We start from the raw sequence: 17,208 nt of genomic DNA on the forward strand, positions 1-17,208 counted from the left end.
CGAAGAACAGATGCGCTCCGGTGACCTACTCGCAGAGGCAGGTACAAATCCAAAGCTGAGCCCCGGGAGTGGTACGAACAAAGAAGAGAAAGGGAAATTTCTCCTAGCAGCCTCAGGAGCAGCACATTAAATCTCCACAATCAACTTGATGTACCCTGCATCTCTGGTATACCTGAATAGACAATGAATCATCCCAAATTGAGGAGGTGGACTTTGGAGGAACGAAATATTTTTTTTCCCCTTTTTGTGAATATGTATGTGTATGCTTCTGTGTGAGATTTTGTCTGTATAGCTTTGCTTTTACCATTTGTCCTAGGGTTCTGTCTGTCCGTTGTTTTTTTTTTAGTACAGTTTTTAGCACTTATTATCATTGGTGGATTTGCTTTTTGGTTTGGTTGCTCTCTTCTTTCCTTCTTTTTTTTTTTTTACTATTTAAAAAAATTGTTTCTTAATTATTTTAGTTTTTATTTTAATAACTTTATTTTATTTTATTTTATTTCTTTCCTTCTTTCTTTATTTCCTCCCTTTTATTCAGAGCCATGTGGATGACAGGCTCTTGGTGCTCCACCTAGGTGTCAGGGCTGAGCCTCTGAGGTAGGAGAGCCAACTTCAGGACACTGGTCCACAAGAGACCTCCCAGCTCCACGTAATATCAAACGGTGAAAGCTCTCCCAGAGATCTCCATCTCAAAACCCAGCTTCACTCAACGACGAGCAAGCTACAGTGCTGGACACCCTATGCCAAACAAGTAGCAAGACAGGAACACAGCCCCATCCATTAGCACAGAGGCTGCCTAAAATCATAATAAGGCCACAGACACCCCAAAACACACCACCAGACGTGGACCACCCACCAGAAAGACAAGATCCAGTCTCATCCACCAGAACACAGGCACTAGTCCCCCCTCCACCAGGAAGCCTACACAACCCACTGAAACAACCTTACCCACTGGAGACAGACACCAAAAACAACAGGAACTGTGAACCTGCAGCCGGCGAAAAGGAGACCCCAAACACAGTAAGTTAAGCAAAATGAGAAGACAGAGAAACACACAGCAGATGAAGGAGCAAGGCAAAACCCCACCAGACCTAACAAATAAAGAGGAAGCAGGCAGTCTACCTGAAAAAGAATTCAGAATAATGATAGTAAAGATGATCCAAAATCTTGGAAATAGAATGGAGAAAATACAAGAAACATTTAACAAGGACCTAGAAGACCTAAAGAGCAAACAAACAAGATGAACAACACAATAAATGATATTAAAAATTATCTAGAAGGGATCCATAGCAGAATAACTGAGGCAGAAGAACAGATAAGTGACCTGGAAGATAAAATAGTGTAAATAACTACTGCAGAGCAGAATAAAGAAAAAACAATGAAAAGAACTGAAGACAGTCTCAGAGACCTCTGGGACAACATTAAACGCACCAACATTCGAATGATAGGGGTCCCAGAAGAAGAGAAAAAGAAAGGGACTGAGAAAGTACTTGAAGAGATTATAGTTGAAAACTTCCCTAACATGGGAAAGGAAATAGTTAATCAAGTCCAAAAAACACTGAGAGTCCCATACAGGATAAATCCAAGGAGAAACATGCCAAGACACTTATTAATCAAATTATCAAAAATTAAATACAAAGAAAAAATATTAAAAGCAGCCAGGGAAAAACAACAAATAACACACAAGGGAATTCACATAAGGGTAACAGCTGATCTTTCAGCAGAAACACTGCAAGCCACAAAGGAGTAGTAGGACAGATTTAAAGTGATGAAGGAGAAAAACCTACAACCAAGATTACTCTACCCCGCAAGGATCTCATTCAGATTGACAGAAAAAAGTAAACCTTTACAAACAAGCAAAAGCTAAGAGAATTCAGCACCACCAAACCAGCTTTACAACAAATGCTAGAGGAACTCCTCTAGGCAGGAAACACAAGAGAAGGAAAAGACCTACAATAACAAAACCAAAACAATTAAGAAAATGGTAATAGGAACATACATATCAATAACTACCTTAAATGTAAATGGATTAAATGCCCCAACCAAAAGACATACACTGGCTGAATGGATACAAAAACAAGACCCGTATATATGCTGTCTACTAGAGACCCACTTCATCCTAGGGACACATACAGACTGAAAGTGAGGGGATGGAAAAAGATATTCCATGCAAATGGAAATCAAAAGAAAGCTGGAGTAGCAATTCTCATATCAGACAAAATAGACTTTAAAATAAAGACTATTACAAGACACAAAGAAGGACACTACAAAATGATCAAGGGATCAATCCAAGAAGAAGATATAATAATTGTAAATATTTATGCACCCAACATAGGAGCACCTCAATACATACAGCAAATACTAACAGCCACAAATGGAGAAACTGACAGTAAGACAATCACAGTAGGGGACTTTAACACCCCATTTTCACCAATGGACAGATCATCCAAAATGAAAATAAATAAGGAAACACAAGCTTTAAATGATACATTAAACAAGATGGACTTAATTGATGTTTATAGGACACTCCATCCAAAAATAACAGAATACACATTTTTCTCAAGTGCTCATGGAACATTCTCCAGGATAGATCATATCTTGGGTCACAAATCAAGACTTGGTAAATTTAAGAAAATTGAAATTGTATCAAGTATCTTTTCCAACCACAATGCTATGAGACTAGATATCAATTACAGGAAAAGATCTGTAAAAATTACCAACACATGGAGGCTAAACAATACACTACTTAATAACGAAGTGATCACTGAAGAAATCAAAGAGGAAATAAAAAAATACCTAGAAACAAATGACAATGGAGACAGGATGACACAAAACCTATGGGATGCAGCAAAAGCAGTTCTAAGAGGGAAGTTTATAGCAATACAATCCTACCGTAAGAAACAGGAAACATCTCAAATAAACAACCTAACCTTACACCTAAAGCAATTAGAGAAAGAAGAAGAAAAAAACCCCAAAGTTAGCAGAAGGAAAGAAATCATAAAGATCAGAGCAGAAATAAATGAAAAAGATATGAAGGAAACAATATCAAAGATCAATAAAACTAAAAGCTGGTTCTGTGAGAAGTTAAACAAAATTGATAAACCATTAGCCAGACTCATCAAGAAAAAAAGGGAGAAGACTCAAATCAATAGAATCAGAAATGAAAAAGGAGAAGTAACAACTGACACCGTAGAAATACAAAAGATCATGAGAGAATACTACGAGCAACTCTATGCCAATAAAATGGACAACCTGGAAGAAATGGACAAATTCTTAGAAATACACAAACTGCCAAGACTGAATCAGGAAGAAACAGAAAACATGAACAGACCAATCACAAGCACTGAAATTGAAACTGTGATTAAAAATCTTCCAACAAACAAAAGCCCAGGACCAGATGGCTTCACAGGCGAATTCTATCAAACATTTAGAGAAGAGCTAACAACTATCCTTCTCACACTCTTCCAAAACATAGCAGAGGGAGGAACACTCCCAAATTCATTCTACGAGGCCACCATCACCCGGATACCAAAACCAGACAAAGATGTGACCAAGAAAGGAAACTACAGGCCAATATCACTGATGAACATAGATGCAAAAATCCTCAACACAATACTACAAAACAGAATCTAACAGCACATTAAAAGGATCATACACGATGATCAAGTATGGTTTATTCCAGGAATGCAAGGATTTTTCAATATAGGCAAATCAATCAACGTGATACACCATATTAACAAACTGAAGGAGAAAAACCATATGATCATCTCAATAGATGAAGAGAAAGCTTTCGACAAAATTCAACACCCATTTATGATAAAAATTCTGCAGAAAGCTGGCATAGAGAGAACTTTCCTCAACATTATAAAGGCCATATATGACAAACCCACAGCCAACATCGTCCTCAATGGTGAAAAACTGAAAGCATTTCCATTAAGATCAGGAACAAGACAAGGTTGCCCACTCTCACCACTCTTATTCAACATAGTTTTGGGAGTTTTAGCCACAGCAATCAGAGAAGAAAAGGAAATAAAAGGAATCCAAATCAGAAAAGAAGAAGTAAAGATGTCACTGTTTGCAGATGACATGATACTATACATAGAGAATCCTAAAGATGCTACCAGAAAACTGCTAGAGCTAATCAATGAATTTGGTAAAGTAGCAGGATACAAAATTAATGCACAGAAGTCTCTTGCATTCCTATACACTAAGGATAAAAAATATGAAAGAGAAGTCAAGGAAACTCTCCCATTTACCACTGCAACAAAAACAATAAAATATCTAGGAATAAACCTACCTAAGGAGACAAAAGACCTGTATGCAGAAAATTATAAGACACTGATGAAAGAAATTAAAGATGATTCAAATAGATGGAGAGATATACCATGATTTTTGATTGGAAGAATCAACACTGTGAAAATGACTCTACTACCCAAAGCAATCTACAGGTTCAATGCAATCCCTGTCAAATTACCACTGGCATTTTTCACAGAACTAAAACCAAAAAATTCACAATTTGTATGGAAACAGAAAAGACCCCAAATAGCCAAAGCAATCTTGAGAAAGGAAAATGGAGCTGGAGGGATCAGGCTCCCTGGCTTCAGACTATTACGACAAAGTTACAGTAATGAAGACTGTATGGTACTGGCAGAAAAACAGAAATATAGATCAATGGAAAAGGATAGAAAGCCCAGAGATAAACCCACGCACATATCTTTGATAAAAGAAGCAAGAATATACAATGGAGAAAAGAGAACATCTTCAATAAGTGGTGCTGGGAAAACTGGACACCTACATGTAAAAGAATGAAATTAGAACACTCCCTAACACCATTCACAAAAATACTCTCAAAATGGATTAAAGACCAAGTGTAAGGCCAGACAGTATCAAACTCTTGGAGGAAAACATAGGCAGAACACTCTATGACATAAATCATGGCAAGATCCTTTTTGACCCACCTCCTAGAGAAATGGAAATAAAAACAAAAATAAACAAAGGGGACCTAATGAAACTTCAAAGCTCTTGCACAGCAAAGGAAACCATAAATAAGACCAAAAGACAACCCTCAGAATGGGAGAAAATATTTTCAAATGAAGCAACTGACATAGGATTAATCTCCAAAATTTCCAAGCAGCTCATGCAGCTCAATATCAAAAACACAAACAACCCAATCCAAAAATGGGCAAAAGACCTAAATAGACATTTCTCCAAAGAAGATATACAGATTGCCAACAAACACATGAAGGAACGCTCAACATCATTAATCATTAGAGTAATGCAAATCAAAACTACAATGAGATATCATCTGACACCAGTCAGAATGGCCATCATCAAAAACCCTATAAACAATAAATGCTGGAGAGGGTGTGGAGAAAAGGGAACCCTCTTGCACTGTTGGTGGTAATGTAAGTTGATACAGCCACTATGGAGAACAGTATGGAGGTTCCTTAAAAAACTACAAATAGAACTACCATATGACCCAGCAATCCCACTACTGGACATATACCCTGAGAAAACCATAATTCAAAAAGAGTCATGTACCACTATGTTCACTGCAGCTCTATTTACAATAGCCAGGGCATGGAAGCAATCTAAGGGTCCATCAACAGATGAATGGATAAAGAAAATATGGCACATATATACAATGGAAGACTACTCAGCCATAAAAAGAAATGAAATTGACTTATTTGTAGTGAGGTGCTTGGATCTAGAGTCTGTCATACAAAGTTAAGTAAGTCAGAAAGAGAAATACAAATATATGTTAACACAGATATATGGAATCTAAGAAAAAAAAAAGGTCATGAAGAACCTAGGGGCAAGTTGGGAAAAAAGACACAGACCTACTAGAGAATGGACTTGAGGACAGGGGGAGGTGGAAGGGTAAGCTGGGACAAAGTGAGAGTGTGGCATTGACATATATACACTACCAAACATAAAATAGATAGCTAGTGGGAAGCAGCCACATAGCACAGGGAGATCAGCTCGGTGCTTTGTGACCACCTAGAGGGGTGGGATAGGGAGGGTGAGAGGGAGTGAGACTCAAGAGGGAAGAGATATGGGGACATATGTATATGTATAACTGATTCACTTTGTTATAAAGCAGAAACTAACACACCATCGTAAAGCAATTATACTCCAATAAAGATGTTTAAAAAAAAAAACTACAACGCGGTATCACCTCACAGCAGTCAGAATGGACATCATCAAAAAATCTGCAAACAATTAACGTTAGGGAGGGTGTGGAGAAAAGGGAACCCTCTTGCATTGATGGTGGGAATGTAAATTGATAATGCCACTACGGAGAACAGTATGGACGTTCCTTAAAAAACTAAAAATAGAACTACCATATGACCCAGCCACCCCACTACTGGGCATATACCCTGAGAAAACCATGATTCAAAAAGAGTCATGTACGACAGTGTTCATTGCAGCTCTATTTACACTTAGGTTGCATGGAAGCAACCTAAGTGTCCATCGACAGATGAATGGATAAAGAAGATGTGGCACATATATACAATGGAATATTACTCAGCCATAAAAAGAAAGGAGATTGAGTTATTTGTAGTGAGGTGGATGGACCGAGAGTCTGTCATACAGAGTGAAGTAAGTCACAAAGAGAAAAACAAATACTGTATGCTAACATATATATATGGAACCAAAAAAAAAAAAAGTTTCTGAAGAACCTAGGGGCAAGACAGGAATAAAGACGCAGACGTAGAAAATGGACTTGAGGACATGGGGAGGGGGAAGGGTAAGCTGGGACGAAGTGAGAGAGAGGCATGGACATATATACACTACCAAATGTAAAACAGATAGCTAGCGGGAAGCAGCCGCATAGCACAGGGAGATCAGTTCGGTGCTCTGTGACCACCTAGAGGGGTGGGATAGGGAGGGCGGGATGGAGACGCAAGAGGGAGGAGATATGGGGATGTATGTATATGTATAGCTGATTCACTTTGTTATAAAGCAGAAACTAACACACCATTGTAAAGCAATTATACTCCAATAAAGATTTTTTTTTTTAAAAAAAGAAGCATTTCCAATATAGCAGTAGTCAGAAGGAACTTTTTCCCACCTGATATTTAGCACAAATTCTTATCTTTCCTGGAAGCTGCTGACAGCACAGCTTCCAAGGGTTTTCTAAGGTCCAGTTTGGCACGGTCTCCTTAGTGCATAATTTCTGCACCACAGCACAAGGGAAAGAGCCCAGACTGGAAGTCAGATATCCTAAGCTGGACCATCAGCTCTGCTTCTCACCAGTACTCTGCTTTTGAAAAAGTGATCTTTTCTCTCCAAGGCTCTCAGAACATATTTACTGACTGAATTTTACTTAAACCCAAGGCATATACTACAGAGAGAGTCTGACTCATAAACTGCAGTTTTTCCCAACTCTAAATGCATTTCCTCATATAAACAAAATTATAAATTGTGGTTTGACCACAGATTGGTACAAAAATTCCATTTTTAGTGCATAATATTGCTAAAATACTGTACATTTGCAGTACAGAAGCACAGTCTTTAAGCATAACAAGAGACATTGACTAAAACAGGTTTACTACTTATACTGAAAGTTTGTGGTTGAGGAAAAGCAGATTAAATTTAAGGAAGAGGAAGAAGTTGTAGATAATTATTAGAGGGAATCCTGAGGGAAATGTTTGTGTATTTCCCAAAGACTTAATTTCCCATCAAACCTTAGGACTGCCTTCTTTGATAAAGGAATTAGCATCAATTCCTTGCCTATCAACGGTGACAAACTACTTTTATCTCACAAAGTGTGGGCTTCAAGAGTACAGTGGCAGAGAGGGGGAGGATGGCAGAAGAGTAAGACGTAGAGATCACCTTCCTCCCCACAGATACATCAGAAATACATCTACACGTGGAACAACTCCTACAGAACACCCACTGAACGCTGGCAGAAGACCTCAGACCTCCCAAAAGGCAAGAAACTCCCCACGTACCTGGATAGGGCAAAAGAAAAAACAGAGACAAAAGAATAGGGACGGGACCTGCACCAGTGGGAGGGAGCTGTGAAGGAGGAAAGGTTTCCACACACTAGGAAGCCCCTTCACGGGCGGAGACTGCAGAGGGCGGAGCGGGGAGCTTCGGAGCCGCGGGGGAGAGCGCAGCAACGGGGGTGCAGAGGGTAAAGCGGAGAGATTCCCGCACAGAGGATCGGTGCCGACCAGCACTCACCAGCCCGAGAGGCTTGTGTGCTCACCTGCCGGGGCGGGCGGGGCTGCGAGCTGAGGCTTGGGCTTCAGTCAGATCGCAGGGAGAGAACAGGTGGTGTGAACACAGCCTGAAGGCGTTAGTGCACCACGGCCAGCCGGGAGGGAGTCCGGGAAAAAGTCTGGACCTGCCTAAGAGGCAAGAGACTTTTTCTTCCCTCTTTGTTTCCCCAGTGCACAAGGAGTGGGGATTAAGAGCGCTGGTTAAAGGAGCTTGAGACAGGCGCAAGCCGCAGCTAAAACCGGACCCCAGAGACGGGCATGAGACGCTAAGGCTGCTGCTGCTGCCACCAAGAAGCCTGTGTGAGACCACAGGTCACTCTCCACACCTCCCCTTGTGGGAGCCTGTGCAGCCCGCCACTGCCAGGGTCCCGTGATCCAGGGACAACTTCTCCGGGAGAATGCACGGCGCACCTCAGGCTAGACAACAAATCATCCCAAATTGAGGAGGTGGACTTTGACAGCAAGATATATTATTTTTTCCCTTTTTCCTCTTTTTGAGTGTGAATCTGTATGCTCTGTGTGAGATTTTGTCTGTATAGCTTTGCTTTCACCATTTGTCCTAGGTTTCTGTCTGTCCTTTTTTTTTTTTTTTTTTACTGTAAACACAATTTTTTTTTAAAGATTATTTTTATTTTATTTATTTTATTTTATTTTATCTTACTTTATTTTATCCCCTTCCTCCCTCCCTCCCTCTCTCTCTCTCTCTCTCTTTCTTTCTTTCTTTCTTTTTCTACTTTTTCTCCCTTTTATTCTGAGCCGTGTGGATGAAAGCCTCTTGGTATTCCAGCCAGGAGTCAGTGCTGTGCCTCTGACGTGGGAGAGCCAAATTCAGGACACTGGTCCACAAGAGACCTCCCAGCTCCACGTAATATCAAACGGTGAAAATCTCCCAGAGATCTGCATCTCAACGCCAGCACCCAGCTTCACTCAACAACCAGCAAGCTACCGTGCTGGACACCCTATGCCAAAAAACTAGCAAGACAGTAACAACCCCACACATTAGCAGAGAGGCTGCCTAAAATCATAATAAGGCCACAGACACCCCAAAACACACCATCAGATCTGGACCTGCCCACCAGAAAGACAATATCCAGCCTCATCTGCCAGAACACAGGCACTAGTCCCTTCCACCAGGAAGCCTACACAACCCACAGAACCAACTTTAGCCACTGGGGACAGACACCAAAAACAAAGAGAACTACGAACCTGCAAACACAGTAAGATGAGCAAAATGAGAACACAGAAAAACACACAGCAGATGAAGGAGCAAGGCAAAAACCCACCAGACCTAACAAATGAAGAGGAAATAGGCAGTCTACATGAAAAACAATTCAGAATAATGATAGTAAAGATGATCCAAAATCTTAGAAAGAGAATAGATAAAATGCAAGAAACATTTAACAAGGACCTAAAAGAATTAAAGAGGAAACAAGTAACAATGAACAACACAATGAATGAAATTAAAAATTATCTAGAAGGGATCCATAGCAGAATAACTGAGGCAGAAGAACGGATAAGTGACCTGCAAGATAAAATAGTGTAAATAACTACTACAGAGCAGAATAAAGGAAAAACAATGAAAAGAACTGAGGACAGTCTCAGAGACCTCTGGGACAACATTAAATGCATCAACATTCGAATTACAGGGGTCCCAGAAGAAGAAGAGAAAAAGAAAGGGACGGAGAAAATATTGGAAGAGATTATAGATGAAAACTTCCCTAACATGGTTAAGGAAATAGTTAATCAAGTCCAGGAAGCACAGAGAGTCCCATACAGGATAAATCCAAGGAGAAATACGCCAAGACACATATTAATCAAACTGTCAAAAATTAAATACAAAGAAAACATATTAAAAGCAGCAAGGGAAAAACAACAAATAATACACAAGGGAAGCCCCATAAGGTTAACAGCTGATCTTTCATCAGAAACTCTACAGGCCAGAAGGGAGTGGCAGAACATATTTAAAGTGATGAAGGAGAAAAACCTGCAACCAAGATTACTCTACCCAGCAAGGATCTCATTCAGATTTGATGGAGAAATCCAAGCCTTTACAGACAAGGAAAAACTGAGAGAGTTCAGCACCACCAAACCAGCTTTACAACAAATGCTAAAGGAACTTCTCTAGGCAAGAAACACAAGGGAAAGAAAAGAGCTACAATAACAAACACAAAACAATTAAGAAAATGGTAATAGGAACATATATATCGATAATTACCTTAAATGTAAATGGATTAAATGCTCCCACCAAAAGACACAGACTGGCTGAACGGATACAAAAACAAGACCCATATTATGCTGTCTACAAGAGACCCACTTCAGACTTAGGGACACATACAGACTGAAAGTGAGGGGATGGAAAAAGATATTCTATGAAAATGGAAATCAAAAGAAAGCTGGAGTAGCAATCCTCATATAAGACAAAATAAGACTTTAAAATAAACACTATTGGGCCTCCATGGTGGCGCAGTGGTTGAGAGTTCGCCTCCCGAGGCAGGGGACATGGGTTCATGGCCCGGTCTGGGAAGATCCCACATGCTGCGGAGTGGCTGGGCCCGTGAGCCATGGCCACTGAGCCTGTGTGTCTGGAGTCTGTGCTCTGCAATGGGAGAGGCCACCACAGTGAGAGGCCTGCGTACTGCAAAAAAATTTAAAAAAATAAACAAAGTAAAATAAAGACTATTAAAAGAGACAAAGAAGGACACTACATAATTATCAAGGGATCGATCCAAGAAGAAGATATAACAATTGTAAATATTTATGCACCCAACATAGGAGCACCTCAATACATAAGGCAAATACTAACAGCCATAAAAGGGGAAATCGACAGTAACACATTCATAGTAGGAGACTTTAACACCCCACTTTCACCAATGGACAGATCATCCAAAATGAAAATAAATAAGGAAACACAAGCTTTAAATGATACATTAAACAAGATGGACTTAATTGATGTTTATAGGACACTCCATCCAAAAACAACAGAGTACACATTTTTCTCAAGTGCTCATGGAACATTCTCCAGGATAGATCATATCTTGGGTCACAAATCAAGCCTTGGTAAATTTAAGAAAATTGAAATTGTATCAAGTATCTTTTCCGACCACAATGCTATGAGACTATATATCAATTACAGGAAAAGATCTGTAAAAAATACCAACACATGGAGGCTAAACAATACACTACTTAATAACGAAGTGATCACTGAAGAAATCAAAGAGGAAATCAAAAAATCCCTAGAAACAAAAGTCAATGCATACACGACGACCCAAAACCTATGGGATGCAGCAAAAGCAGTTCTAAGAGGGAAGTTTATAGCAATATAATCCTACCGTAAGAAACAGGAAACGTATTGAATAAACAACCTAACCTTGCACCTAAAGCAGTTACAGAAAGAACAAAAAAACCCCAAAGTTAGCAGAAGGAAAGAAATCATAAAGATCAGATCAGAAATAAATGAAAAAGAAATGAAGGAAACGATAGCAAAGATCAATAAAACGAAAAGCTGGTTCTTTGAGAAGATAAACAAAATTGATAAACCATTAGCCAGACTCAGCAAGAGAAAAAGGGAGAAGACTCAAATCAACAGAATTAGAAATGAAAAAGGAGAAGTAACAACTGACACTGCAGAAATACAAAGGATCATGAGAGACTACTACAAGCAACTCTAGGCCAATAAAATGGACAACCTGGAAGAAATGGACAAATTCTGAGAAATACACCACCTGCCAAGACTGAATCAGGAAGAAATAGAAAATATGAACAGACCAGTCACAAGCACTGAAATTGAAACTGTGATTAAAAATCTTCCAACAAACAAAAGCCCAGGACCAGATGGCTTCACAGGCAAATTGTATCAAACATTTAGAGAAGAGCTAACACCTATCTTTCTCAAACTCTTCCAAAATATAGCAGAGGGAGGAACACTCCCAAACTCATTGTACAAGGCCACCATCACCCTGCTCCCAAAACCAGACAAATATGTCACAAAGAAAACTACAGGCCAATATCACTGATGAACATAGATGCAAAAATACACAACAAAATAATAGCAAACAGAATCCAACAGCACATTAAAAGGATCATACACAACGATCAAGTGGGGTTTGTTCCAGGAATGCAAGGATTCTTCAATATATGCAAATCAATCAACGTGATACACCATATTAACAAACTGAAGGAGAAAAACCATATGATCATCTCAATAGATGCAGAGAAAGCTTTCGACAAAATTCAACACCCATCTATGATAAAAACCCTGCAGAAAGTAGGCATAGAGGGAACTTTCCTCAGCATAATAAAGGCCATATATGACAAACCCACAGCCAACATCATCCTCAGTGGTGAAAAACTGAAACCATTTCCACTAAGATCAGGAACAAGACAAGGTTGCCCACCATCACCACTATTATTCAACATAGTTTTGGGAGTTTTAGCCACAGCAATCAGAGAAGAAAAGGAAATAAAAGGAATCAAATCAGAAAAGAAGAAGATGTCACTGTTTGCAGATGACATGATACTATACATAGAGAATCCTAAAGATGCTACCAGAAAACTACTAGAGCTAATCAGTGAATTTGGTAAAGTAGCAGGATACAAAATTAATGCACAGAAATCTCTGGCATTCCTATATACTAACGATGAAAAATCTGAAAGTGAAATCAAGAAAACACTCCCATTTACCATTGCAACAATAAGAATAAAATATCTAGGAATAAACCTACCTAAGGAGACAAAAGACCTGTATGCAGAAAATTATAAGACACTGATGAAAGAAATTAAAGATGATACAAATAGATGGAGAGATATACCATGTTTTGGGATTGGAAGAATCAAGTTTGTGAAAATGACTCTACTACCCAAAGCAATCTACAGATTCAATGCAATCCCTATCAAACTACCACAGGCATTTTTCACAGAAGTGGAACAAAAAATTTCACAATTTGTATGGAAACACAAAAGACCCTGAAAAGCCAAAGCAATCTTGAGAATGAAAAACGGAGCTGGAGGAATCAGGCTCCCTGACTTTAGACTATACTACAAAGCTACAGTAATCAAGACAATATGGTACTGGCACAAAAACAGAAAGATAGATCAATGGAATAGGATAGAAAGCCCAGAGATAAACCCATGCACATATGGTCACCTTATCTTTGATAAAGGTGGCAGGAATATACAGTGGAGAAAGGACAGCCTCTTCAATAAGTGGTGCTGGGAAAATTGGACAGGTACATGTAAAAGTATGAGATTAGATCACTCCCTAACACCATACACAAAAATAAGCTCAAAATGGATTAAAGACCTAAATGTAAGGCCAGAAACTATCAAACTCTTAGAGGAAAACATAGGCAGAACACTCTATGACATAAATCACAGCAAGATCCTTCTTGACCCATCTCCTAGAGTAATGGAGATAAAAACAAAAATAAACAAATGGGACCTAATGAAACTTCAAAGCTTTTGCACAGCAAAGGAAACCATAAACAAGACCAAAAGACAGCCCTCAGAATGGGAGAAAATATTTGCAAATGAATCAACTGACAAAGGATTAATCTCTAAAATTTACAGGCAGCTCATGCAGCTCAATAACAAAAAAATAAACAACCCAATCCAAAAATGGGCAGAAGACCTAAATAGACATTTCTCCAAAGAAGATATACAGACTGCCAACAAACACATGAAAGAATGCTCAACATCATTAATCATTAGAGAAATGCAAATCAAAACTACAATGAGATATCATCTCACACCAGTCAGAATGGCCATCATCAAAAAATCTAGAAACAATAAATGCTGGAGAGGGTGTGGAGAAAAGGGAACACTCTTGCACTGCTGGTGGGAATGTGAATTGGTTCAGCCACTATGGAGAACAGTATGGAGGTTCCTTAAAAAACTACAAATAGAACTACCATATGACCCAACAATCCCACTACTGGGCATATACCCTGAGAAAACCAAAATTCAAAAAGAGTCATGTACCACTATGTTCACTGCAGCTCTATTTACAATAGCACGGAGATAGAAACAACCTAAGTGCCCATCGTCGGATGAATGGATAAAGAAGATGTGGCACATATACAGAATGGAATATTACTCAGCCATAAAAAGAAACGAAATTGAGCTATTTGTAATGAGGTGGATAGACTCAGAGTCTGTCATACAGAGTGAAGTAAGTCAGAAAGAGAAAGACAAATACCGTATGCTAACACATATATATGGAATTTAAGGAAAAAAATGTTATGAAGACCCTAGGGGTAAGACAGTAATAAAGACACAGACCTACTAGAGAATGGACTTGACTTGAGGATATGGGGAGGGGGAAGGGTGAGCTGTGATAGGGCGAGAGAGAGACATGGACATATATATACTAACAAACATAAGGTAGATAGCCAGTGGGAAGCAGCCACATGGCACAGGGATACCGACTCAGTGCTTTGTGACTGCCTGGAGGGGTGGGATAGAGAGGGTGGGAGGGAGGGAGACGAAGAGGGAAGAGATATGGGAACATATGTGTATGTGTAACTGATTCACTTTGTTATAAGGCAGAAACTAACACTCCATTGTAAAGCAATTATACTCCAATAAAGATGTTAAAAAAAAAACTACAATGAGATATCATCTCACACCAGTCAGAATGGCCATCATCAAAAAATTTAGAAACAATAAATGATGGAGAGGGTGTGGAGAAAAGGGAATACTCTTGCAGTGCTGGTGGGAATGTGAATTGGTACACCACTATGAAGAACAGTGGACGTTCCTTAAAAAACTAAAAATAGAACTACCAAATGACCCAGCCATCCCACTACTGGGCATATACCCTGAGAAAACCATAATTCAAAAAGAGTCATGTGCCAAAATGTTCATTGCACCTCTATTTACAACAGCCAGGTGATGGAAGCAACCTAAGTGTCCGTCATCAGATGAATGGATAAAGAAGATGTGGCACATATATACAATGGAATATTACTCAACCATAAAAAGGAACAAAACTGAGTTATTTGTAGTGAGGTGGATGGACCTAGAGTCTGTTATACAGAGTGAAGTAAGTCAGAAAGAGAAAGACAAATACCGTATGCTAACACATATATATGGAATCTAAGAAATAAAAAAATGTCATGAAGAACCTAGAGGTAAGACAGGAAAAAAGACACAGACCTACTAGAGAATGGACTTGAGGATATGGGGAGGGGGAAGTGTAAGTTGTAACAAAGTGAGAGAGTGTCATGGATATATATACGCTACCAAACATAAAATAGATAGCTAGTGGGAAGCAGCCGCAGAGCACAGGGAGATCAGCTCGGTGCTTTGTGACCACCTAGAGGGGTGGGCTAGGGACGGTGGAAGGGAGGGAGACGCAAGAGGGAAGAGATATGGGAACATATGTATAACTGATTCACTTTGTTATAAAGCAGAAACTAACACTCCATTGTAAAGCAATTATACTCCAATAAAGATTTTTTTTAAAAAAACACAGAAAAAACAACAAAAACAAAAACTATGAACAAATAAAATGATAAATCTATCTTCTTATTAGTTTTAATCTTTGGGAGATATTTGTGGTAGCCATTTACTACCTCTCAATATGTGCTATGTAATATGTTTACAATAGTAATAAATACCAAAAAAAAAGTACAGTGGCTATTTCCTAAGGAATAGGAAACTGAAAAAAGAGGATGAATGAGAAACGGAACAACAGGGATTTCAATAAAAACTCTCACAAGTTGAAAAAGGAATTGAAGTAAACAGAGTTAAAAGTGTGAGACAACACTGTAAAGCAATTATCCGCCAGTAAAAAATAAACCAAGGGGAAATCCTTGAATGACCCCCCCTCCCAAAAAAAGGTGTGTGTGTGGGGTGGGCATGGAATTCTCCCTCAGGGAATCATTTTAATCAAGAGGTGAGCTGTCACAGCAGAGGAAAATGCCATCTGAATTCCTTCCTCTCCCTCCCTCTCTCTCTCTCTCTCTCTCTGAAAAGGGGAGTGATGCTCAAGATTTCGGAACAGAGAGCTCCCCATAATGTCTTCTGGGTGGTGTTTCAGCCATTCAGGAGCACGATTCCCATTGTAAACAAGTTCATAAGAAGGGTTTGTAACGCAGCATGAAGGGAGGAGGCGGGGGGACTTTGGCGAGTCATTTAACCTTCCTAGACTTAGGTGTTCTCTATAAAATGCGAGAAAGTGGGACTAGACATTCTACGGAAATTTTCAGTGTAAAAATTTTTAATTTTATGAAGAACTTATGACTTCTTAACAAGAAGCACTCTGTTTCCAGGTAAGTTCAAGTTCAAATCATAGACTTTGCTTATGACCCCAAAATGGATCTTCACGTCACCTCTCTAAAAACTTATCATCCCTGAGCATCACCATGACATTTGAGAAATAGCCCTACGTTTCCTCTAGGGAAGGGATTTTCAGGATTATACCTAGACACATGGAAGAATATTTTCCAGGAAATATCAATGCATTTGGAACTTTCCCTGGAGTAAAAAATCTAAGTGAGAATCCCTGAAAGAACAAGAAACAGAAACTTTCCTTTTAAATATAAAAACTGCTTATATCGGCAGAGTTAAATGCTACTTTAAGGAATGTATTTTCAAGAGAAAATTCAATAGGATATATGATGAACTTATCAAAGGACATAGTTTTGAAAATCTGCTGCACACATTGTGAAATTGATCATCTTTACAAAAGAACATTATGAGGCTTATAGAATCTCAGTTATGCATGGTGAAGGGATAGGGTTGGATTTGGAGTTTTGCCTGAAAAGAACATTGTACCAGAAACCAGGATTCCCAGCGCTCAGTGGCCAGTTTAACTCCTGACTGAGCATCTGACCCTGAATATTACTTTTGTTACTGTCTCTTGATTTTCTATACTTAAAACTGGGAAGCACCTAGCATTTCCTCAGATCAAGTTCTTATTGTTATTGTCTTATATTTTTTCATTGTGATATAACATAAAATTTACCATTTTAACCATTTT

At 39.1% G+C, this 17,208-nt stretch overlaps 1 protein-coding gene across 1 annotated transcript in view; it reads right to left on the bottom strand.

The window, feature by feature from the left end:
- Positions 1 to 17,208, bottom strand: part of SLC35F4 (solute carrier family 35 member F4) — a 292,375-nt gene that overhangs the window by 67,942 nt on the left and 207,225 nt on the right. The gene's annotated exons all lie outside the window — the stretch shown is intronic.

Source organism: Lipotes vexillifer, unplaced genomic scaffold, assembly GCF_000442215.2.
Source record: "Lipotes vexillifer unplaced genomic scaffold, Lipotes_vexillifer_v1.1 scaffold221, whole genome shotgun sequence".
In the NCBI taxonomy this organism is placed as follows: Eukaryota; Metazoa; Chordata; class Mammalia; order Artiodactyla; family Lipotidae; genus Lipotes; species Lipotes vexillifer.